Source organism: Anomaloglossus baeobatrachus, chromosome 4 (genome assembly GCF_048569485.1).
Source record: "Anomaloglossus baeobatrachus isolate aAnoBae1 chromosome 4, aAnoBae1.hap1, whole genome shotgun sequence".
Lineage (NCBI taxonomy): Eukaryota > Metazoa > Chordata > Amphibia > Anura > Aromobatidae > Anomaloglossus > Anomaloglossus baeobatrachus.
In genome coordinates, this window is record NC_134356.1 from 566,676,828 (window position 1) to 566,701,617 (window position 24,790).

The 24,790-nt window shown below is 43.2% G+C and overlaps 1 protein-coding gene across 1 annotated transcript in view; it reads right to left on the reverse strand.

Moving 5' to 3' along the window:
* Positions 1 to 24,790, reverse strand: part of IGDCC4 (immunoglobulin superfamily DCC subclass member 4) — a 215,593-nt gene that overhangs the window by 189,720 nt on the left and 1,083 nt on the right. The window lies entirely within an intron of this gene.

Genomic DNA, 24,790 nt, shown 5'->3' on the forward strand with positions numbered 1-24,790 from the left:
AGCTTCACCCCGTTACATTTATTTGGGTTCTCCTCAGTACAGTAATGCCAAATATGTGGATGCTAACTGCGGCTTAGGCACACTATAGGACTCAAAAGGGGAGCAGGGCATTTGGATTTTGCAGTGCAGATTTCACTGAATTTCTTTTGGGGGGGAGCCATAACGCTTTTCTAGAGACTTTGTGCTACCAGTAATGTGGAAGCTCGTATATTTCTGTTAGCAGATGAGGAACCTACGTGTGGACTTGTTTTTTGTGGGTTGAGTAGATGCTTTTATTAGTGGTACAGAACATTTTGTATCAGCTCACATTTATCCTGTGCTCTATGTTGAGAACTTACATTTTGGTTTCCATATTAATCTACAAACTATGTGAATCAGATCTTTCATTGAGAGCTCTTTTGACCGTATGTTGTGGATTCACAGCAACAGCTTCCAAATGCAAATGCCAAACCTGGAATCAACTCCAGACCTTTTACCTGCTTAATTGATGATGGATTGATTAATGACGGAATAACCCACACAGCTTAGAGCCTGAACTTTAAGCCCATATTGACTATATAACTGTATCCTGAATATGCTTTCGTTAACAGATAAAGTGCCAAAACTTGTGTCCCTGTCCAAACATTTAAAGTGTAACCATTGTTTTCATATTTATTTCATAAATCCACAGTGCACATAAAAATCAGCAACTTTGTAATATTTCTTATAAGACAAATTTGCTTCTTTCGCTGCCACAATTGATCAGTCATCAGGCCCTGTAGGTTTGGATTTATTTTTTCCTTAATAATAAAGACCTTCATTTATGTAAGAAAACCTTTAGATTCAGAACCAACATTTTCTATGGGATACCATCAAATAAAATACTCTCACAAATGTTGGCAATTTGCAAAAAAAAATAATTATTTTGACCTCTCAAAATAGTAATTTTCCTATCAAATTCACTCGGATCATGTTGCAAAAATGAGTACACACCAATGAAAGTCTTAGGAGCAAAGCTAAAGTTTTAGACTACAGAATTCTAATTAACTTATGGGGATTATGGGCGGCGCTGTGATTGTCATCAGCAAGTACCCGCCCATAATTTCGTGCCCGCACTTCTCGCTCTGCCTCCACCGTTATGCGCAAGCGCTGGCCATATGACCCCACGTCACCTCTTACCCATCTATTTCCTGCTCCAGGGAAAGATGGGTAAGAGGTGACGTGGGGTCATATGGCCAGCGCATGTGCATAACGGTGGAGGCAGAGTGAGAAGCGTGGGCACGAGATTATGGGCAGGTACTTGCTGATGACAATCACAGCCCGCCCATAATCTCACGCCTGCGCAATCACTTCACCAGCGGTCACACTGTGCACAGTGCTCAGTCCCGTGAGAGTTGCACTGGGCATGCGCGAGACCTCGGGAGCACTGGGCGTCCTCAGGTATGGAAATGAGCAATGGTGGACGGCGTAAAGCGGCAAGAGGGAGAATAACGGACGCAAGACAGCCCACCCCCGTGACTATAAAAAAAGATTTGCATACAATAAGGTAAGACTTTATAAAGTCTTTATTTAGGTCTCAAAGGGGGCACAATAGCAACAGGAACCTTTCCAGAATGCAGCCCAGGAGCTGCAGAGGGGGGAATCTTTTAGGTTTAGTGCGAAATTTCTGCTGACAGGTTCCCTTTAAGTTGGACTGCTTGATGCTCCTGGTGTCGGGGAGCTACATTTCATTGATGGTATCATGAAGTCACAGATGTACTGCTCTATATTGAAAGGGAGGATGGTGCCATCACTCCATGTCCTTGGCAGACTTTCACTTTTCCCATATAACAATGACCCAAAACACACATCTAAGGCCACAGTTGCATTTATGAAGAAAAAACAGAGTGAAAGTGATTCAGTGGCGAAGTATGTCTCCTGATCTGAACCCAATCAGAACACCTATGGGAACTTCTGAAGAGACAAGTTAAGGCTACTTTCACATCAGCGTTTTTTTGTCTGTAGGCAAAAATCCACAAACTGCATATGACCGGATCCTGTGGATTGAATGTGCAACCGCAATTGTTATTTTACCGGATCCTTCTACTTCTCCTTGCGATGGATGCAGCGGGACACAGAATTTATCAGCCGGAGTCACCTGAACTCCTGATCTCACAGCCTGCACACGCTGCAATGGGTGCAGGTTAACAGCAGTCACTGCCTGCTGCCGATCACGTGTGACTGTGTGCGGGCTGTGTGGTCAGGAGTTCAGCTGAGTTCAGATCAGCTGACTCCAGTGCCGGCCGAACTCAGCTGACCTCACAACCTGCACATGCTGCGATGGATGCAGGGGGACACTGAACAAGTAATCGGACGACATTGGAGTCAGCTGATCTGATCACTTGTTCTGCTGGCCCTGTGGTCAGGAGTAGGGATGAGTGAGCAGTAAAATGCTTGGGTGGTCGATGGGGAAAGCCCATGTCTATTTTTATTTTATTTTTTTTTTAATTCATTAAAAAATAAAAAAATAAAAAACTCCAAACACATAACCCTAACCCTAGGGATAAAAAAAAAAAATGTGTGGTGTCCCGCTGTATTTTGTAGTGCTAAGGGTAACCCAAGCAGCTACTGCCTGCTAACCCCCACTGTTTGGTGTAACCTTCACTGGCAATGGAAAATCCAGGGAAGCCCTTTTTTTTTTTAAGTTTTTTGTCCAAAAAATAAAAAAAAAAAAAAATGTCGTGAGCTCTTCCCTATTTTTGTATGATAGACAGGTATAGCAGGCAGGTTAGAGCTGGCCCAAACCCCCGGCTGCCTATTTGTACCCCGCAGGGAACCAGAAATATAGGGAAGCCCATTTTTTAATTATTTCAAGAATTTCATGAAATAATTTTTAAAAAAAACCGACGTGGGCTTCACCCAATTTTTGTGTATAGCCAGGTACAACTAGGCAGCTGGGGATTGGAATCCGTAGCGCAGGGTGGCCCAAGCTTTCTGGGCCCCCCACTGCGAATTGCAGTCTGCAGCGCCAGCCGCCCCAGAAAATGGCGCTTTCATAGAAGTGCCATCTTCTGGCGCTGTACCAAACTCTTCCAGCGGCCCTGCTGCCGGGTAGCACGCTGGGTAATAAGGGGTTAATACCAGCTTAGTTTTACCAGCTGGTATAAAGCCCGGGATTCTTAATGTCAGGCCAAATTTGACCCAGTCATTAAGAATCTCCAATAAAGGGTTACAAAAAGACATCACACACAGAAAAAATACTTTATTAGAAATAAATACACAGACACACTTAGGGACTCCATTTTTATTACTCCCTCTCACCCCTCCATGATCCTAGTCTTCTGTCTGAGGGGGAGATTTCTGTACTGACCATGCCAGGCTGCTTTCTGGGCATGCTCAGTACAGAAAACAGGATCCTGTCTATCAGGTACAGCAGGATGCGGTGCCCATTGAAATACATTACAGCTACCACCGCAATCTAACGGATCCATTGACATGCAGTATTTTGCTCGAGGACAAAAACGCTGCCAATACCGCAAAGCAACGTGTGTGTGATGCACGCAACCGCATATTGACGCGATTCCACTGCAAATGCATCGAAATGACAACGCATATGTAAAGGATCCGGCTTTGCGGCAAAAAATCTATTTGTGCCGCAGTTAACAAAACGCTGATGTGAAAGTAGCCTAAGCATCACTCTCCATCCAGCATCCAGGCTCTAAAAGAGGTCGTTCTTGAAGAATGGTAAATGATAGATGTTGCAATATGTCCCCCACTTATTCATTACATGCCTAGAAGTCTTGGTGCTGTCCTTTAAAAATCATGGAGGTCATACAAAATACTAGATGTGGGGTATAAAACAGAGGAAATTGTAAGGAAAGTTAGATTATTATCATTACTTTCATGGTATGGTTAAAAAAAATGTTCTATCAGATTCAGTCTTATCAAAATTTTGGACATTTTTATTGTGATCAGTGAAATACTGATTAAAATCTTACGTTTCAAAAGGAGGTTCACACTTATTAATAATAATAATAATAATAATAATAATAATAGTAATAATAATAACACACAGGTGAGGTCACCTGAGGTCAGGTAACCTGCGATCACAGGTGGAGGACAGTGAGAACCTCAGGCTGTGACCGCAAATAAACTGAATGTTGTCAACACTCATTGTGTGACTAAGTCTCTGCCTGAAGCTCACAGCGGACGGGCACATTCTATACCTGCTCGCTGTCACTTAAGATGTAGCAGAGCCGGAATTGTCAGGAGACCTTTTGTGGATTACGTCGGACCTGGGTATTTTGGTAGTTAATAAAGGGGTTTTTTGTATTTTATTTCAAATAAAAGGATTGTTTTTCAATGTTTGTGTTTATTTCTTTTCACTTACAGATTAGTAAGTCTCATAGACGCCTCCTAGTGTTATGGTTGCTGTGGCACTGGAGACTATGTTCGGATTTCTTGCTACTGCACATGTGCGAGCACTGGAGACTATGTTCGGATTTCTTGCTACTGCACATGTGCAAGCACTGGAGACTAAGTCCTATCTTGGTTCCTGCATAGGAGTAGACGCTCTGTGCATGTCCCTTGTGGCACCTATTCTATCTAGGTGAGCGTTATCGGTAGGGTAACGCTCTTGTACCTTGCAGCTTATGCTGTGGTCCATATCCTCGCACCTTAGTGGAGCGGACATAGGCAGGTGCTTGCTGCACATGGTCTGACTGGGCCTTGTGGTTCTACTCTGAGGTGAGCGCTATCGGTAGGGTAGCGCTCCTGTACCTTTCAGCCGTACTGTTGTCCGTGTCCTCGCACCTTAGTGGAGCGGACATAGGTAGGTTAGGTGGTCGTTGCCTTCTAGGGTAACGCTCCACTACGCTGCCTCCTGCAGCAGTCCGTATCCTCGCACACTAGGGGAGCGGTCATAGGCAGGAGTTTCAAGCTAGCAGCCTTGCTGCTGTCCGTATCCTTGCACCACAAGTGGAGCGGACATAAGTAGGTGCCATATTGCACACACTACACCTAGTCTCTGTGACTGTTAACTGAGACAGATGCTTTCACGCTCACAGACTGTGAGACTTCTATGCACTTTTATGTTGTATTCCTCACTCTTTTGCATTTCCACTCCTATGTTATTCTAATAAGGTAGCCGCTGTGACAAACAGTATACGCCGCTATTGGTCTTGGTGACACTGTGACGCAACAGTGTCAGTACCGCTTTGGTGGTACAGGTTTCCCATATCCTCTGCCATACTCTGCAGCAGAGCTCTGCACGGTGGACCCTGACTGTCGGATAGCCTTCCATTCCATTATTATCCGACAGCCCCCGTAACACCTAGGGCTTAGTGGCAGCTGTGAGCTGCTATTAACCCCTTAATTACCCCGATTGCAACGATACCACGGCAATCGGGATGTGCCGGATAAGGTTCTAGGATTGTCACATCTAATGGATGCAACCATCCGGGGCGGCTGCAGGCTGCTATTTTTAAGCTGGGGGGGTCCAATAACCATGGGTCTCCCCAGCATGAGAATCCTAGCTCCCAGCTTTATCATGGCTGGGTATCAAAATTTGCTGCAAGTCTTTTGGAGTATGTCTCTATCAGCATTGCGCATACAGAAGATGCCATTTTTGTCACTGACTCTTTGCAAACTTGCTCTAGCTCAGTGAGATTGGATGGAGGTGTCTGTGAACAGAAATGTTTCAAGTCTTTCCACAGATTCCCAATGGGATTTAGGTCTCAACTTTGAATGGACCGTTCAAACACATGAATATGCTTTGATCTAAACCATTTCACTATAGCTCAGGTAGTATGTTTAGGATTGATTTCCTGTTGGAAAGTGAACCTATGCCACAGGTTTACGTCTTTTGCACTCTTTAACAGGTTTTCCTCCAGGACTGTCCTGTATTTAGCTCCATCCATCTTCCCATCAACTTGACCAGCTTCCCTGTCCCTGCTGAAAAAAAGCCTCCCAACTGTATGATGCCGCGACCACCATGTTTGACAGTTGTAATGGTGTTTTCAGGATTTTGTGCAGTCTCCGTCTTCTGTCACACAAAGGGTTTTGCATTTAGCCAAAAAAGTTTTATTGTGGTCTCATCTGACTAGAGAACCTTCTTCTACATGCTAGCTGTGTCCCTTATATACAACCCCAAGGCAAAAATTATGGAATCACCTAGCTCTTAGGATGTTCATTCAGTTGTTTACTTTTGTTTATAATAAGCAGATCCCAGACATGGCACAAAACTAAAGTCATTTCAAATGGCAACTTTCTGGCTTTAAGAAACATGAAAAAAAATCCCGAAAACATAATGTGCTAGCCAGTAATGGTTACTTTTCAAGACCAAACAGGGGGAAAAATTATGGAATCACCCTGTAAATTTTCATTCCCAAAACAAAAATCAACATCAAATAAGATCTGCTCGTTAGTCTGCATCTAAAAAGGAGTGATCACACCTTGGAGAGCTGTTGCACCAAGTGGACTGACATGAATCATGGCTCCAACACGAGAGATGTCAATTGAAACAAAGGAGAGTATTATGAAACTCTTAAAAGAGGGTAAATCATCACACAATGTTGCAAAAGATGTTGGTTGTTCACAGTCAGCTGTGTCTAAAATCTTGAGCAAATACAAACAACATGGGAAGGTTGTTATAGGCAAACATACTGGTAGACCAAGGAAGACATCAAAGCATCAAGACAGGAAACTTAAAGCAATATGTCTCCATAACAGGAAATACAAAACAAAACAAATGAGGAACGACAACAAAACAGATGAGGAACGAATGGGAGGAAACTGGAGTCAATGTCTTTGACTGAACTGTAAGAAACCGCCTAAAGTAAATGGGATTTACATACAAAAAAGCTAAACAATAAAAAGATGACTGCCTGAAGAGAACATGTAAATTTCCACAGTCATTGATGATATGGGGCTGCATGTCAGGTAAAGGCACTGGGGAGATGGCTGTCATTACATCTTCAATAAATGCTCAAGTTAACATTGAAATTTTGGACACTTTTCTTATTTCATGTTTGGGGATGATGACATATTTTATCAAGATCATAATGCATCCTGCCATAGAGCAAAAACTGTGAAAACATTCCTTGAAAGAAGACACATAAGGTCAATGACATGGCCTAAAAAAAAGTCTAGATCTCAATCCAATTGAAAATCTTTGGTGGAAGTTGAAGAAAATGGTCCATGACAAGGCTCCAACCTGCAAAGCTGATCTGGCAACAGCAATCAGAGAAAGTTGGAGCCAGATTGATGAAGAGTACTGTTTGTCACTCATTAAGTCCATGCCTAAGAGACTGAAAGCTGTTATTGAAGCCAGAGGTGGTGCAACGAAATACTAGGGATGTATTGGAGTGTTCTTTTGTTTGTTTGTTTTTCATGATTCCATAAGGTTTTCCTCATAATTGAGTGATTCCATAATTTTTCCCCCTGTTTGGTCTTGAAAAGTAACCATTACTGGCTAGCACATTATGTTTCCATGATTTTTTTTTAGTGTTTCTTAACCCCTTAACGACCGCGGGCCGTAAAATTACGTCCTAAATGACATAATGTTACTGCCCGCGGTCCTCCGGCGGCAGCATGCCGCGATCGGCACACATCTCAGCTGATTTTCACAGCCGAGATGTGTGCCTGCTAGGCACGAGCAGAATCATTATCTGCTCGTGCCGATTAACCCCTTATATGGCGCTGTCAATACATGACAGCGCCATTATAAGCGCGATTGCGGTAATATTTTCCTTACCGCCCGATACTGGAAGTCACGTGACGCAATCACGTGACTCCCGATAGTTGTCATGGTAGCACAGGGTCATGTGATGACTCCTGTACTACACCTGACTTGGTTTCACTTTCGCTGTGCCCGGGGCACAGCAAAAGAGAAAGACAGCGTATCTGCTGTTTACAGCCTTGCAGCTGTGATCAGCAGATACTGCAGAGCTATCGGAATGCTGATCGCAATAGCCCCCTAGGGGGACTAGTAAAATAAAAAAAAAAGTTAAAAAATAAGTTTTAAAAAATTAAAAAAAAAACAAAAAAACCTAAAAGTTCAAATCACCCCCCATTCGCCCCATTGAAAATTAAAGGGTTAAAAAAATAAAAAATATACACACATTTGGTATCGCCGCGTTCAGAAACGCCCGATCTATCAAAATATAAAATCAATTAATCTGATCAGTAAACGGCGTAGCGGCAAAAAAATTCCAAACGCCAAAACGACTTTTTTTGTCGCCACAACTTTTGCGCAAAATGCAATAAGAGGCGATCAAAACGTAGCATCTGCGCAAAAATGGTACCGTTAAAAACGTCAGCTCGAGACGCAAAAAATAAGCCGTCATTGAGCCTAAGATCCCGAAAAATGAGAACGCTACGGGTCACGGAATATGGCGTAAAATGTGCGCCACTTTTTTCGGACAAACTTCCGATTTTTTTTTAACCCCTTATATAAAAGTAAACCTATACATGTTTGGTGTCTACGAACTCGCACTGACCTGAGGCATCACACCCACACATCAGTTTTACCATATAGTGAACACAGTGAATAAAATATCTCAAAAACCATAGTGCTATCGCACTTTTTTTGCAATTTTTCAGCATTTGGAATTTTTTTGCCATTTTCTAGTACACAATATGGTAAAACTGATGGTTTCATTTAAAAGTACAGCTCGTTCCGCAAAAAATGAGCCCTCACATGACCATATTGACTGAAAAATAAAAAAGTTACGTCTCTCAAAAAAAGAATGGCGAAAAAAAAAACGGAAAGCGAAAAATCGGCCGGTCGTGAAGGGGTTAAAGCCAGAAAGTTGACAATTGAAATTACTTTAGTTTGGTGCCGTCTGTGATCTGCTTTTTTAAACAAAAGTAAACAAATGAATGAACATCCTCTGAGACAGGTGATTCCATAATTTTTGCCACGCGTTGTAGTTATTTGCAAACAGGACTTCTTATGGCTTTCTTAAAAAACTATCTTTCTTGCCACCTTTCCATAAAGGCCAGATTTGTGGAGTATACGACTTAGGCTATGTGCGCACGTTGCATACTGTCCCTGCAGAAATTTCTGCAGCGATTTGAACAGCACACGTGCGCTTCAAATCGCTGCAGAAACAGTCCGTAATGAAAAAAAAAAGCTGATTCCATGCGCTCTGACTGCAGCCCCTCCCATAGACAGGGCGGGGGAGACAGGCAAAGCGCAGGAAAGAAGTGATATGTCACTTCTTAGAACGCGCGCTTCGGGCAGCAGCCGAAGCGCTGCACTCTAAGACGCCACGTGCGCACGGCTCCTGCATAATCTTCATAGATTATGCTGGGGACGCAGGACGCATGCAGTTACGCTGCGGTGCAGATCGCAGCATAACTGCATGCAATTACGCAACATGCGCACATAGCCTAATAGTTGTCAGGTGGATAGATTCTCCCACCTGAGCTGTGCAACTCTGCAGCTCCTCCAGAGTGACCATGTGCCTCTTGGGTGCTTCTTTAATTAGTACTCTCCTTGCTTCAGATGTCAGCTTAGGTAGATGGCCATGTCTTGTTAGGTTTGCAGTTGCTCAATACTCATTCCATTTTTTGATGATGATTGAATAGTGCTCTGTGAGAAGTTCAAAGCTTGGGCTATTTTTTTATAACCTAACTTTCCCTTTACTGTTCTCTACAACTTTATCCCTAACCTGACTGGTGTGTTTCTTGTTTTTCATGATGCTGTTTGACACCTAATGTTCTGAAACAAACCTCTGAGACCTTCACAAAACAGCTATAGTTATACTGAGGATAAATTAAACACAGGTGAACTTCATTTACTAATTATGTGACTTCTGGAGGCAATTGGTCACTTTTATTTAGGGGTATGAGACTATCAGGTGTTGAATACAAATGCATGTCACAAATTTCAGATTTATATATTTAAAATATTTAGAAAACCATGTATCATTTCATTTACACTTCACAAACTACCTTATTTTTAAGATTATAAGATGCACCGAATTATAAGACGCACCCCAAATTTAGAGTAAAGGCCGCTTTACACGCAACGACATCGCTAACGAGATGTCGTTGGGGTCACGGAATTCGTGACGCACATCAGGCCTCGGTAGCGACGTTGTTGCGTGTGAAATGCACGAACGACCATTAACGATCAAAATTACTTACCTAATCGTTGATCATTGACGCGTCGTTCCTTTCTCGATTATCGTTGCTGTTGCAGGACGCAGGTTGTTCGTCGTTCCTGCAGCAGCACACATCGTTACGTGTGACACCGCAGGAACGAGGAACAACCTCGTACCTGTGGCCGCCCGCACTGAGGAAGAAAAGAGGTGGGCGGGATGTTACGGCGGCTCATCTCCGCCCCTCCGCTTTTATTGGGCGGCCGCTTAGTGACGCCGCTGTGACACCGCACGAACCGCCCCCTTAGAAAGGAGGCGGTTCGCCGGCCACAGCGACGTCGATAGGCAGGTAAGTATGTGTGACGGGGACTAACGATGTTGTGCGCCTCGGGCAGCAATTTGTCTGTGACGCAAAACTGACGGGGGCGGGTACGCTCACTAGCGATAACGATAGCGATATCGCTGCGTATAAAGTGCCCTTTAGTAAATAGAAAAAAAAAAAATTATTTAAAAAGGGGGTTTTATAATCCTAAATCCGTTTTATAATCCGGGTAGAGCTGACCGGGTGGAGGGTACAGCAGTGGTGCAGCGGGTTCACAGAAGGCAGCTAAAGGACGGAGGTGGCGGAATGAAGGCCCACGGCTGGGAGGCGGGGTATACCAGCAATGTGGGGGCGCCAATGATTTCCGGGCAGTAGACAAGATGGGCTTCAGGAAAATTGCTGCGGAGGCAGTACACGCACACACTGGGATCTTGGAGAGCCAAGATGTCAATCTGCATGTACGCCGCTTCCGACGCAATGGAGTTCAGGAAAATGGCTGCGGAGGGGGTGCATGCGCAGATTGAGATTTCGGCGCATGCGCTACCTCCGCAGCCATTTTCCTGAAGCCTATCACATGGATTGCTCACAGATAAATGTCGCCCGCATCGCCGCAACACCCCCTTCTCCCAGCATTGCCCTACTAGTGCTGCCGACAACATCCTTCAGCTGTGATCCTGCCTCCTGTGACCCCACTCAACCACTGCGGCTCCCCACGATGAGCTAAATTATAAGACGCATCACCATTTTAGTGCATCTTATAATCCTAAAAATACGGTAATTGCTACTTTGGGATGGTATGTACTATAAAATCCCAATACACTACATTTAAGATTGTGGGTGTAATATGAAAAATGGGTCAGAATAATTTTTCACAGAACTGTATATTCAAAATAATATACATAACATGCATTTATACATAACATGTATGCATAACACATATACATACATAACATATATACTGACACACACATACAGTCATGCCGAAATTGTTGGCACTCTTGAAATTGTTCCAGAAAAAGTATTTCTCCCAGAAAATTATTGCAATTACTCATGCTTTGTCATACCTGTTTATTTCCTTAGTGTGTATTGGAACATAAAAAAAAAAAAAACAACAACAACTGAGAAAAAAGGCAAATTAGATCTAATTTCACACAAAACTTCAAACATGGGGCAGACAAAATTGTTGTCACCCTCAACTTAATATTTGGTTGCACAGCCTTTGGAATAGATAGCTGCAATCAATCTCTTCCTATAACCATTTACAAGCTTGTTACATCGCTCAGCTGGAATTTTGGACTCTTCTTTTGCAAATTGCTCCAGGTCTCATATTGAAGGCGCCTTCTCCCAACAGCAATTTCAAGTTCTATCCACAGGTCTTCAATGTGATTTAGAGCTAGATTCATTGGTGCCACTTCAGAACTCTCCAGCGCTTTGTTTCCATCCTTTTCTGAGTGCTTCTTGAAGTATGTTTGGGGTCATTGCCCTGCTGAGCTAGGACGCAAACCCAGCTTTCTTACACTGAGCACTACATTGCAACCAAACATCCTTAGGTAATCTTCAGATTTTATGATGCCTTGCACGGTGTCAAGGCAGCCAGTGCTACTGGCAGCAAGACAACCCCAAAACATCATTCTACCTCCACCATATTTGATTGTAGGTACTGTGTTTCTTTGTAGGCCTCATTCTATTTTCGGTAAACATCAGAATGAGCAATGGGGTTTTGTGTTTAAATCCCACCAAGAACAACATCTGCAAGGAGTTTGTATGTTCTCCCCATGTTTGCATGTGATTCCTCCAGGTTCTTTGGTTTCCACTTAAGGCTACTTTACACACTGCGATATCGGTCCCGATATCGCTAGTGTGGGTACCCGCCCCCATCTGTTGCGCGACACAGGCAAATCGCTGCCCGTGCCGCACAACATCGCCCAGACCCGTGACACATACATACCTGTCCGGCGACGTCGCTGTGACGGGCGAACCGCCTCCTTTCTAAGGGGGCAGTCCGTGCGGCGTCACACGACGTCACTGAACCGCCGCCCAATAGCAGCGGAGGGGCGGAGCTGAGCGGGACATAACATCCCACCCACCTCCTTCCTTCCTCATAGCGGCCGGGAGGCAGGTAAGGGGAGCTTCCTCGTTCCTGCGGCGTCACACGCAGCGATGTGTGCTGCCGCAGGAACGAGGAACAACCTCGTTACTACTGCAGTAACGAGATTTGAGAATGGACCCCCATGTCGCCGATTAGCGATTTTGCACGTTTTTGCAACGATGCAAAATCGCTTATCGGTGTCACACGCAACGGCATCGCTAATGCGGCCGGATGTGCGTCACGAATTCCGTGACCCCAACGACTCCGCATTAGCGATGTCGCAGCGTGTAAAGCCCGCTTAACACTCCAAAGACATACAGATACGAAATGTAATTTGTGAGCCCAAATGGGGACAGTGTTGATCATGTCTGTAAAGCGCTATGAAATTAATAGCACCATATAAGTGAGTAAAATAAATAAATGATGTGCTTTATCAAAAAGCTTTATCTTACTTTCATCTGTTCATAAGACACTTTCCCAGAAGGATTTTGGCTTACAAATATTTTGGCAAACTGCAGTCCAGCTTTTTTAGGTCTCTGCATCAGCAGTGGCGTCCTTGTTGGTCTCCATCCATAGTGTTCATTCCATTCAAATGTTGACGCATGGTTCCTTCTAAGGCCCTGTGCGCACTTACCGGATTTTGCCGCGGATTTTCCGCGGATTTGCTGCATGTTTCGCTGCAGAAAATGTTCATAACATCTCTGCAGTGAATCACCAGCAAATCCTATGGAGAAAAAAAATCCTGTGCGCACTGGGCGGAATTTGACAGATGCATGTTTTGCTGCGGAAATCCCGCAGCAAAAACAAGTGCATATCACTTCTTTTCCGCACATCGCTGCGGGATTTCACTCCATTGACTCAATGTTAATCATGAAATCCCGCAGGGAATAACGCAGGCAGCAAATTCTGTGCGGTTCACTGCGTTTTCCTGCGTTATTCCCTGCGGTATTTCGCGGTTTACCTCCGGTAATGTACATCGCTTGTCTGCGGTTTTGCAGGGAAGTGATGTCATTACAGGAAGAGGAAGCAAAGCAGAGAGTAAACACAAACACATCACACTCACACACAGACATCACAGACATAGATCACAGCATGCGGTTTTCGGGTGCGGTTTCCGGCGGTTTTTTACCGCGGGTGCGGTAATCTTTGAGAGCATGCGGAATTTTCTCAAGAAAATTCCATTTCCCAGTGCGCACATAGCCTATCACTTATTCACCCTGAGCCTGCAGGACAGCTTTAATATCTTGGGAACTTGATTGAGGATGCTTATGCATCATGTGGACTATCCTGCGTTGCAACTTTTCATCAATGTTTCTTTGCCGTTCATGTCCAGGGAGATTAACTACAGTGCCATGGGTTGTAAACTTCTTGTTATGTTGTGAATCATGGATAAAGGAAAATCAAGATCTCTGGAGATGGACATGTAACCTTGAGATTGTTGATATTATTCAACAATTTTGGTTCTCAAATCCTCAGACAGTTCTCTTCGCCTCTTTCTGTTCTCCATGCTTACTGTGGCACACACAATGCAAAGATTGAGTCAACTTGTACCTTTTTTATCTGGTTTCAGGTGTGATTTTCATATTGCCCACACCTGTTACTTGCTAGAGGTGAGTTTATATGAGCATTACATGCTTGAAACAAAGTTGTTTACCCACAATCTTGGAAAGGTGCCAACAATTTTGTCCGGCCCAGTTGTGTGAAATTATGTCCAATTTGCCATTATTTTTTTTTTTTGGGTATTGTTCCAATACAACCAAAGGAAATAAACATGTGTATAACAAAACGTGCATTTTAAATAATTTTCTGGGAAGAATACATCATTTTCTGCAACAATCTCAATGGTGCCAATACATATTCATATAACATATACAGTGGGTGAAATAAATATAGAACATGTCACCAATTTTCTAAGTAAATATATTTCTAAAGGTGCTACTGACATGAATTTCTCACCAGATGTCACTAACAACTCATCCAATCCTCACAGGCAAAGAAATCAAACCATATATATATCAATAAAGTAACTTATGTGTAATTATGAGAAATAACACAGGGAAAAACTAATGAACACATGAAGAAAGAGAGGTGAAAAAGCCATTAAAAGTCATGACACTTGCTGAAAGTATCAGTAATTAGAAAGAAATTCTGCCACTTAGGGAAAAATAATATCAGCTGTTTCAGCTGATTATCTATAAAAAGATGCTTAATTAACAAGGTGCCACACAAGAAACATCTCATGATGTGTAAAACTAGTGAGCTGTCTTATGACATTTGCAACCTTATTGTTGCAAAAGATACTGATGGCATTAGTTGCAAAGAATTTCTAAACTACTGAAGGCTTTGAAGAGTGGTTGTGTGGAAGAATGGGCCAAAGTCAAGCCTGAGTAATGCATGCCACTAGTTTCTGTATACAAGAGGCGCCTTGAAACTGTCATCACCAACAATGACTTGTGTACAAAGTATTAAATAGATTTCAGTAAGCATGTTCAATACTTTTTCCCTCTGACACTTCTCATTTTTACACAAAACTTAACTTATGGACACCTATGGTTTGATTTATTTGCCTCTTTGTATTGGATGGAATGTTACTGACATCTGGTGAGAAATTCATGTCAATACCACTTTTAGAAATATATTTATTTATAAAATTGGTGACATGTTTAATATCTATTTTACCCGCTGTATATATACACAGTGTGCGGAATTATTAGGCAAGTTGTATGTTAGAGGATTTCTATTTATTATTGATCAGCAACTATGTTCTCAATCAACCCAAAAGACTCAAATATCAAAGCTTAATATATTTGGAAGTTGGAGTGGTATTTTTTTAGATTTCGCTATCTTAGGAGGATATCTGTTTGTGCAGGTAACTATTACTGTGCAGAATTATTAGGCAACTTAAAAAAAAAAATCTATTCCCATCTCACTTGTTTATTTTCACCAGGTAACCAATATAACTGCACAACATTTAGAAATAAACATTTCTGACATGCAAAAACAAAACGCAAAAAAATTAGTGACTAATATAGCCACCTTTCTTTATGATGACACTCAACAGCCTACCATCCATAGATTCTGTCAGTTGCTTGATCTGTTTACGATCAACATTACATGCAGCAGCCACCACAGCCTCCCAGACACTGCTCCGAGAGGTGTACTGTTTTCCCTCCCTGTAGATCTCACATTTTATGACGGACCACAGGTTCTCTATGGGGTTCAGATCAGGTAAACAAAGGGGGCCATGTAATTATTTTTTCATCTCTTAGACTTTTACTGGCCAGCCACGCTGAGGAGTAGTTGGATGCATGTGATGGAGCATTGTCCTGCATGAAAATCATGTTTTTCTTGAATGATACCAACTTCTTCTTGTACCACTGCTTGAAGAAGTTGTCTTCCAGAAACTGGCAGTAGGTCTGGGAGTTGAGCTTCACTCCATCCTCAACCCGAAAAGGTCCCACAAGTTCATCTTTGATTATACCAGCCCATACCAGTACCCCACCTCCACCCTGCTGGCGTCGGAGTGGAGCTCTCTCCGCTTTACTGATCCACCTCTGGCCCATCCATCTGGCCCATCAAGAGTCACTCTCATTTCATCAGTCCATCAAACCTTTCAAAAATCCGTCTTAAGATATTTCTTAGCCCAGTCTTGACGTTTTATCTTATGTTTCTTGTTCAGAGGTGGTGGTTTTTCAGCCTTCCTTACCTTGGCCATGTCCCTGAGTATGGCACACCTTGTGCTTTTTGATACTCCAGTAACGTTGCAGCTCTGAATATGGCAAAACTGGTGGCAAATGGCATCTTGGCAGCTTCACGCTTGATTTTCCTCAATTCATGGGCAGTTATTTTGCGCTTTTTTGCCCAACACGGTTCTTGTGACCCTGTTGGCTATTTGCCATGAAACGCTTGATTGTTCGGTGATCACGCTTCAAAAGTTTGGCAATTTAACGACTGCTGCATCCCTCTGCAAGACATCTCACAATTTTGGACTTTTCAGCGCCCGTCAAATCTCTCTTCTGACCCATTTTGCCAAAGGAAAGGAAGTTGCCTAATAATTAAGCACACCTTATATAGGGTGTTGATCAAAACACTCATTTGCCTAATAATTCTGCACACGGTGTACATCACACAAATATACACATAACATAACACAGCTTTCTGTTCTGTTTTTGTCTGTGTATTCACTGTATAACGTAAACCTGTGAATCTGTCATAAATATTACTGTATCACACATTTTCTCCCCATTGTCAAATTGTCAGTTAAAAATGGGAACACGCAGAGGCTGAAAATAGTATAGATTTTAAGGGATATTCCAATAATGAGCATTTCCTCTCACTGAGCGTACCAATCCATACAAGACCTTCCCAACACAGTGGCGCCGAGTTCAGACCTTAAGTATAAGTAGTAACTGTTCAAGGCTGGAATGCCCCTTTAAGGCTATGTGCGCACTGAGCGCTTCTTCACGGCATTTTTGCGTATTTTTCGCGTGCGTTTTTGGGCTCAAATCTGCATGACTTTGCTTCCCCAGCAAAGTCTAGGAGTTTTCTTTTTTGCTGTCCGCACACAACTTTTTTTTTTAGCTCTGTTTTTGAGCTAAAATAAAATGGACATGTCAATTCTTTCCTGCAATTTACTGCGTTTATTATTCATTAGAAAAACGCAGAAAAATGCAGCCAAAAACGCACCAAAATGCGGTAAAAACGCATTCGTTTTTTACTGATGCGTTTTTGCCGTGGGTGCGTTTTTTTGCGTTTTTGCGGCCAAAAACACACGAAAACGCAGCGTCAAAAAAAAACGCTGTGTGCGCACATAGCCTACATGCTCTCACAACTGAGAGTTTGGTACAATAGTTTCTAGTCTAGACAGTTTTGTGTAAGGGCCACAATACAAATTCGATTTTAGTTGCTGGTAATAAACAGACGTAAGGCCGCTTTACACGCAGCAACATCGCTGACGCGATGTCGTTGGGTCACGGAATTCGTGACGCACATTCGGCCTCGTTAGCGACGTCGTTGCATGTGAAACGTACGAGCGACCGCTAACGAACAAAAATACTCACCTTATCGTTGATCATTGACACGGTGCTCTATTCCCGAATATCGTTGCTGTTGCAGGACGCAGGTTGTTCGTCGTTCCTGCGGCAGCACACATCGCTATGTGTGACACCGCAGGACGAAGGAACATCACTGTCCCTGCGGCCGCCAGCAATGAGGAAGGAAGGAGGTGGGCGGGATGTTCGGCCCGCTCATCTCCGCCCCTCCGCTTCTATTGGGCGGCCGCTTAGTGACGCCGAACAAACCGCCCCCTTAGAAAGGAGGCGGTTCACCAGCAACAGCGACAGCACTAGGCAGGTAAGTAGTGTGATAGGTGTAAGCAACGTTGTGCGCCACGGGCAGCGATTTGCCCGTGACGCACAAACGACGGGGGCGGGTGCGCTCGCTAGCGATATCGCAGCGTGTAAAGCGGCCTTAAGACATTCACTCATCAATAGAAGTGTAACCAATGAACAATTGCTCTGAAGAAATGACCATCACAAGTTGTTCATGGTTGAAATTTTCGGGGGTAACATCAGTAACGATGACTGTCTACTAATCAATGACAGTCCGTAAAAGACCAGCACATGGGGAGTGTTGTGCGGATGCTAATCAACATTGAGATGAACATTCGTTTATTGCCTCCTCGTTGGGTTTGGAAAACCACTTTATTTTAAGTGACGTCACATCCGGGAAACCATTGGGCTAACCTTGCAAGGTCTAATTGTTCATGTATGGTCAAATTGATAAACCTTAACAGTAGCATTATATTAAAATCATCAACTAAAATCTAATATGTATAGGGGCTCTAAGTTATCATTGATACATTATAAAAATCTAGGAAGTGACTGGCTCCTTAATTTATAGGACATAGTCAGACACTTCTATCCCTAAAGATAGCATGTTTAATAACAAAATATCAACCATAACTCAAGTCCAGGGCTGCCATGTCAAAACTATGAGCCATTCTGTGTTTAGGGTGGCAGTGGACCAAAAGAGATTTAATGTATCAGTTATGGTTCATTTCATTTTCTACTATATTTGCCACATCTGTCAGAGGAAAGGGGGATTTGGCGTGTTGAATCTCTATGCCTGATCCTTTTGTTTCCAGGGGCAGTGAACTGCCGATTGAGATAACTGGCAGTGGTTTACTTAACGCTTCTCTTTCAGAACACATCCAAACCAGGAGGGAAAACTTTCAGAGAGCAACCATTCAGCGATTCAATGGGTATGTCAGCTTTAGAGAGGTGGTTATCCAGATAGGACAACCTTTTCATCATAGAAGAGTTGCTTGATTTCGGCAGGTCACAAAGGTCTAAGGGTATGTGCCCACGATCAGGACCCGCTGCATCCTAAACACGGTGGGTTCTGACCTGCAGGACCACGTGTCTCATCCACAGGAGACCACAGCTGCTCGTGTCCATGATCAGGGCTCGGTCAGCTGCAGTCTCTCTTCTGTTCTCCCTGTGGAGAACACTCGCATATCCGCAAAGAATGGACATGCTGCAGCTCGGGAAGCCGCACCGCAGGTCAGTTTTCACTGCGGGAAAAACAAGCACAGTGAGTATGGGATTTCTAGTACTTGTACTGTATAACACTGTGTTTTGGACTCAGCGAAAACATGCTGCGCTCAAAATCCTGTGAACCCCGATTGTGGGCACACAGTCTAATAGATGTGAGCTAGATACATAGATAGGCAAGGACATGGAGATGGAGGGACAAACACATATTAATAGAAGATGGATAGATAGAAAGATGGACAGATAAAAGACAGTTAAAAATATGGAGATGTTGAGAAAGGTAGATAGTAGATAAAAGATAGGTAAACCTAGACTATACTTGCAAAATGATGGTAGATAGTGCCAAAATTGGCCAATTAGTTTGTGCAACAGCATGCCGTAACTTTCTTTATTGGGACCCTAAACTTTTTTTTTCACCTAGGCCAAAAGTCTACATATTTACAGAGCAGGTAGGATCCAAAACTAATTGAAAATGGACCTAGACAGAAGGGAGTAGTGCTCAGTCAGATATGGAGGCTGTCACCACCTCTTAATGTAGACAGATAAGTAGATAGATAGATAGATAGATAGATAGATAGATAGATAGATAAAAGCTGAAGAAGCACCATAGTTTCATAGTTTCATAGTTTTTAAGGTTGAAGGGAGACTCTAAGTCCATCTAGTTCAACCCGTAGCAGGGTGCCAAATTAAATGGCATCAATCAGATGTGTCTCATTAGTCTTACAAGGTCTCAGGTGTGAATAGGGAGCAGGTGTGTTAAATTTGGTTAATTCACTCACACACTCCTAATACTGGTCACTGGAAGTTCAACATGGCTCCTCATGGTAAAGAATTCTCTCAGAATCTGGAAAAAAAGAATTGTTGCTCTACATAAAGATGGCCCAGGCTATAAGGCAACACCCTGAAACCGAGCTGCAGCACAGTGGCCAAGACCATACAGTGTTTAGCAAGACAGGTTCCAATCAGAACAGTTCTCGCCATGGGCAACCAAAGAAGGTGAATACATGTGCTCAGCGTCATATCCAGAGGTTGTCTTTTCAAAATAGACGTATGAGTGCTGCCAGCATTGCTGCAGACGTTAAAGGGGTGGGGGGGTCAGCCTGTCAGTGTTCAGGCCATATGCCACACACTGCATCCCATTGGTCTGCATGGCTGTCATCCCTTAAGAAAGCCTCTTCTAAAGATGATGCACAAGAAAGTCCACAAACGATTTCCAGAAGAAAAGCAGACTAAGGACATGGATTACTGGAACCATGTTCTGTGGTCTGATGACACTACAATAAACTTATTTGGCTCAGATGGTGTCAAGCGTGTGTAGCAGCAACCAGGTGAGGAGTACAAAGAAAAGTGTGTCTTGCCTACAGTCAAGCATTGTGGTGAGAGTGTCATAGTTTGGGGCTGCATGAGTGCTGCCGGCTGAGGGGAGTTATAGTTCAGTGGGGGAACCATGAATACAGGCATGTACTGCGACATACTGAAGCACAGCATCATCCCCTTCTTTGGAAACTTGCCTGCAGGGCAGTATTCCAACATGATAACGACCCCAAACATACCACCAACACCTCCACTGCCTTGCTAAAGACACTGAGGATAAAGGTACTGGACTAGCCAAGCATGTCTCCAGACCTAAACCCTATTGAGCATCTGTGGGGCATCCTTAAATGGAAGGTGGAAGAGTGCAAGTTCTAACATCCACCAGCCCGTGATGTCGCCATAGAGGATGGAAGAGAATTAGGTGAAGTTCTAGTGAACTTCATGCCCAAGAGAGTTAAGGCAGTGCTTGAAAATAATGGTGGTCACACAAAATATTAACACTTTGTGCACAATTTGTCCATTTTAACTTAGAGGTGTACTCACTTTTGTTGCCAGCGGTTTAGACATTAATGGCTGTGTGTTGAGTTATGTACAGGGCACCAAATTTACACTGTTATACAAGCTGTACACTGACTACTTTACATTGTAAAGATATACTATTTACAAAAATTGTATGGGTGTACTCACTTTTATGATATACTGTAATATCAAAATGGCAGAAGTCCAAAATTCAGAATAATGGAACAAGTTGACCCATTATTGTGCCATGTGGTTATAGCAACACTTAAGATCCTAAAACATTTCTTTAACCACATGGGTCGATGAAGGCGCAATTTCTCTATTATTCAGAATATTGGAATGCTGACGTTTTGATAAGATCGATAGACAGACAGACAGACAGACAGACAGACAGACAGATAGATAGATAGATAGATAGATAGATAGATAGATAGATAGATAGATAGATAGATACATAGATAGATAGATACACTGTGTGCAGAATTATTAGGCAAATGAGTATTTTGATCACATGATTTTTATACATGTTGTCCTACTCCAAGCTGTATAGTCTTGAGAGCCAACTACCAATTAAGTAAATCAGGTCAGGTAATGTGCATCTCTGTAATGAGGAAGGGTGTGGTGTAATGACATCAACACCCTATATAAGGTGTGCTTAATTATTAGGCAACTTCCTTTCCTTTGACAAAATGAGTCAGAAGAGAGATTTGACGGGCGCTGAAAAGTCCAAATTGTGAGATGTCTTGCAGAGGGATGCAGCAGTCATTAAATTGCCAAACTTTTGAAGCGTGGTCACCGAACAATCAAGCGTTTCATGGTAAATAGCCAACAGGGTCGCAAGAAGCGTGTTAGGCAAAAAAGGCGCAAAATAACTGCCCATGAATTGAGGAAAATCAAGCGTGAAGCTGCCAAGATGCCATTTGCCACCAGTTTGGCCATATTTCAGAGCTGCAACGTTACTGGAGTATCAAAAAGCCCAAGGTGTGCCATACTCAGGGACATGGCCAAGGTAAGGAAGGCTGAAAAACGACCACCTTTGAACAAGAAACATAAGATAAAATGCCAAGACTGGGCCAAGAAATATCTTAAGATGGATTTTTCAAAGGTTTTATGGACTGATGAAATGAGAGTGACTCTTGATTGGCCAGATGGATGGGCCAGAGGCTGGATCAGTAAAAGGCAGAGAGCTCCACTCTGACTCAGACGCCAGCAAGGTGGAGGTGGGGTACTGGTATGGGCTGATATTATCAAAGATGAACTTCTGGGACCTTTTCGGGTTGAGGATTGAGTGAAGCTCAACTCCCAGACCTACTGCCAGTTTCTGGAAGACAACTTCTTCAAGCAGTGGTACAGGAAGAAGTTGGTATCGTTCAAGAAAAACATGATTTCCATGCAGGACAATGCTCCATCACATGCATCCAACTACTCCACAGCGTGGCTGGCCAGTAAAGGTCTAAAGATGAAAAAATAATGACATGGCCCCTTTGTTTACCTGATCTGAACCCCATAGAGAACCTGTGGTCTGTCATAAAATGTAAGATCTACAGGGAGGGAAAACAGTACACCTCTCGGAACAGTGTCTGGAGGCTGTGGTGGCTGCTGCACGCAATGTTGATCATAAACAGATGAAGCAACTGACAGAATCTATAGATGGTAGGCTGCTGAGTGTCATCATAAAGAAAGGTGGCTATATTGGTCACTAATTTTTGGGGGTTTTGTTATTGCATGTCAGAAATGTATATTTCTAAATTTTGTGCAGTTATTCTGGTTTACCTGGTGAAAATAAACACGTGAGATGGGAATATATTTGGTTTTTATTAAGTTGTCTAATAATTCTTCACAGTAATAGTTACCTGCACAAACAGATATCCTCCTAAGATAGCCAAATCTAAAAAAAAACACACTCCAACTTCCAAAAATATTAAGCTTTGATATTTATGAGTCTTTTGGGTTGATTGAGAACATAGTTGTTGATCAATAATAAAAAAAATTCTCTAAAATACAACTTGCCTAATAATTCTGCACTCGGTGTAGAACAAGCTATCACGGAGTATGTAATGACAGGCCAGAGGCCACTAGGCTGGTCCTCAGACTTGGGACCCTGCGCTGTACCTTATCTCAGAGGTAGGCTTGATCGTAGATAGATAGATAGATAGATAGATAGATAGATAGATAGATAGATAGATAGATAGATATTTTGGAAATATCAAGAATGTTCTTTACAAAAACATAACAACTTCTGCAGTTTGTGAACTGTGTTTGAGCTTCTTCATCCAATTTCTATGAGACGCGAGAGCCAAGCGTTCACTGTACCAATCATTCACTGTGTCAGATCTTCGATCCCGCCATGAATAAGAGGCAACATTTGCCCTGTCTATATATTAATAGATCATCGTGTCAGTAGAGCTCTGCCAATATATCCGATCAATTTATATCTAAATGTATCAATGCATTGATAACCCTGTAGTAATTGAGCGTGTCCCCGTGCCAGTGCCCCGTCATTACCCCCTGCCATTATATCAGATCTGCTTACACATCAATACATCAGTGCATGGAGAGACTGTCTGCATAATATATATGGACATTTCAATATGCCAATGCCATGTTAACAAACGCCGGGCAATTACTGTATTGAGTTAGTGATGGTTAGCCCTATAATAGAGTGTGCCATATTATATCTGCCATGACAGTTCTATCTGGATATATCACTATACTCAGAGTCAGCCCCAACACGTCCGAGGAATCTGCCTCAATATTACTATGTGTGTACAGAGACTTAGATCATCGTCTATTGTGCCAATAACTCTTCACCCCCAGTCATTTTACCCGGTGAATATTGCTTGTGCCAGTGTCTTGTCTTTCCCCTGCCGGTATATCATCACTGTATGGATAGACCTGTAGTCTTGGAGTACACCACCCTGCCAGTGTCCTGTCTTTCCCCTGCCGGTATATCATCACTGTATGGATAGACCTGTATTCGAGGAGTACACCACCCTGCCAGTGTCTTGTCTTTTCCCCTGCCGGTATATCATCACTGTATGGATAGACCTGTATTCGAGGAGTACACCACCCTGCCAGTGTCTTGTCTTTCCCCCTGCCGGTATATCATCACTGTATGGATAGACCTGTATTCGAGGAGTACACCACCCTGCCAGTGTCTTGTCATTACCCACTGCCATTATTTCACACGGTGATATATTCCTGTGCCCACACCTCACCAGACCTAGAATATGTGAGCATGGCGCTGTGCTGGCATCTAGTCAGAAGCCCTGACATCAGAGCAGGGTAGTTTAGAAATCTCAGACTATAATCTATGAGAATTAGCACCGTGCCAATAGATCAGTGTCGTTAAGATATCAGTGCGTGGACCTGTAATATGGTAACATGTTATACAGCCGGGGTCACGCTGCCGCCCTGGGCAATACTATCAGTGTATACCATACAGACATATATTACCAGACCCTTCACATTACAGGGGGCTGTGTATTACCAAACCCCCAGGGTATTATATCAGGATCATCTTATCACCCACTGCCATTATATCAGTGTCACTTATACGCGGCTAGATCAGAGCAAGGACTGACCTGTGAAAATCTATCTAATGGACATAGAAGGATACAGCCAGTGTCATGCACTATCCATCCCATAGACACACAGCCAGCGTCATGCAGCATCTATTCCTCCATCCATCCCATAGACATGCAGCCTGTGTCCTGCACCCCCTGTCATTCTTGCAGCTCACACATGCCTGTATCCATATCCCAGTCCTGCACTATGATATGACCTGTGAGTGACAATACCCTGCAGCCCACCTGAGTACAGTAGTCACTGACTATACCCTGCAGCCCCCCTGGGTACAGCAGTCACTGACAAGACCCTGGAGTCCCCCTGGGTACAGTAGTCACTGACAGTTCTCTGCAGCCCCCCT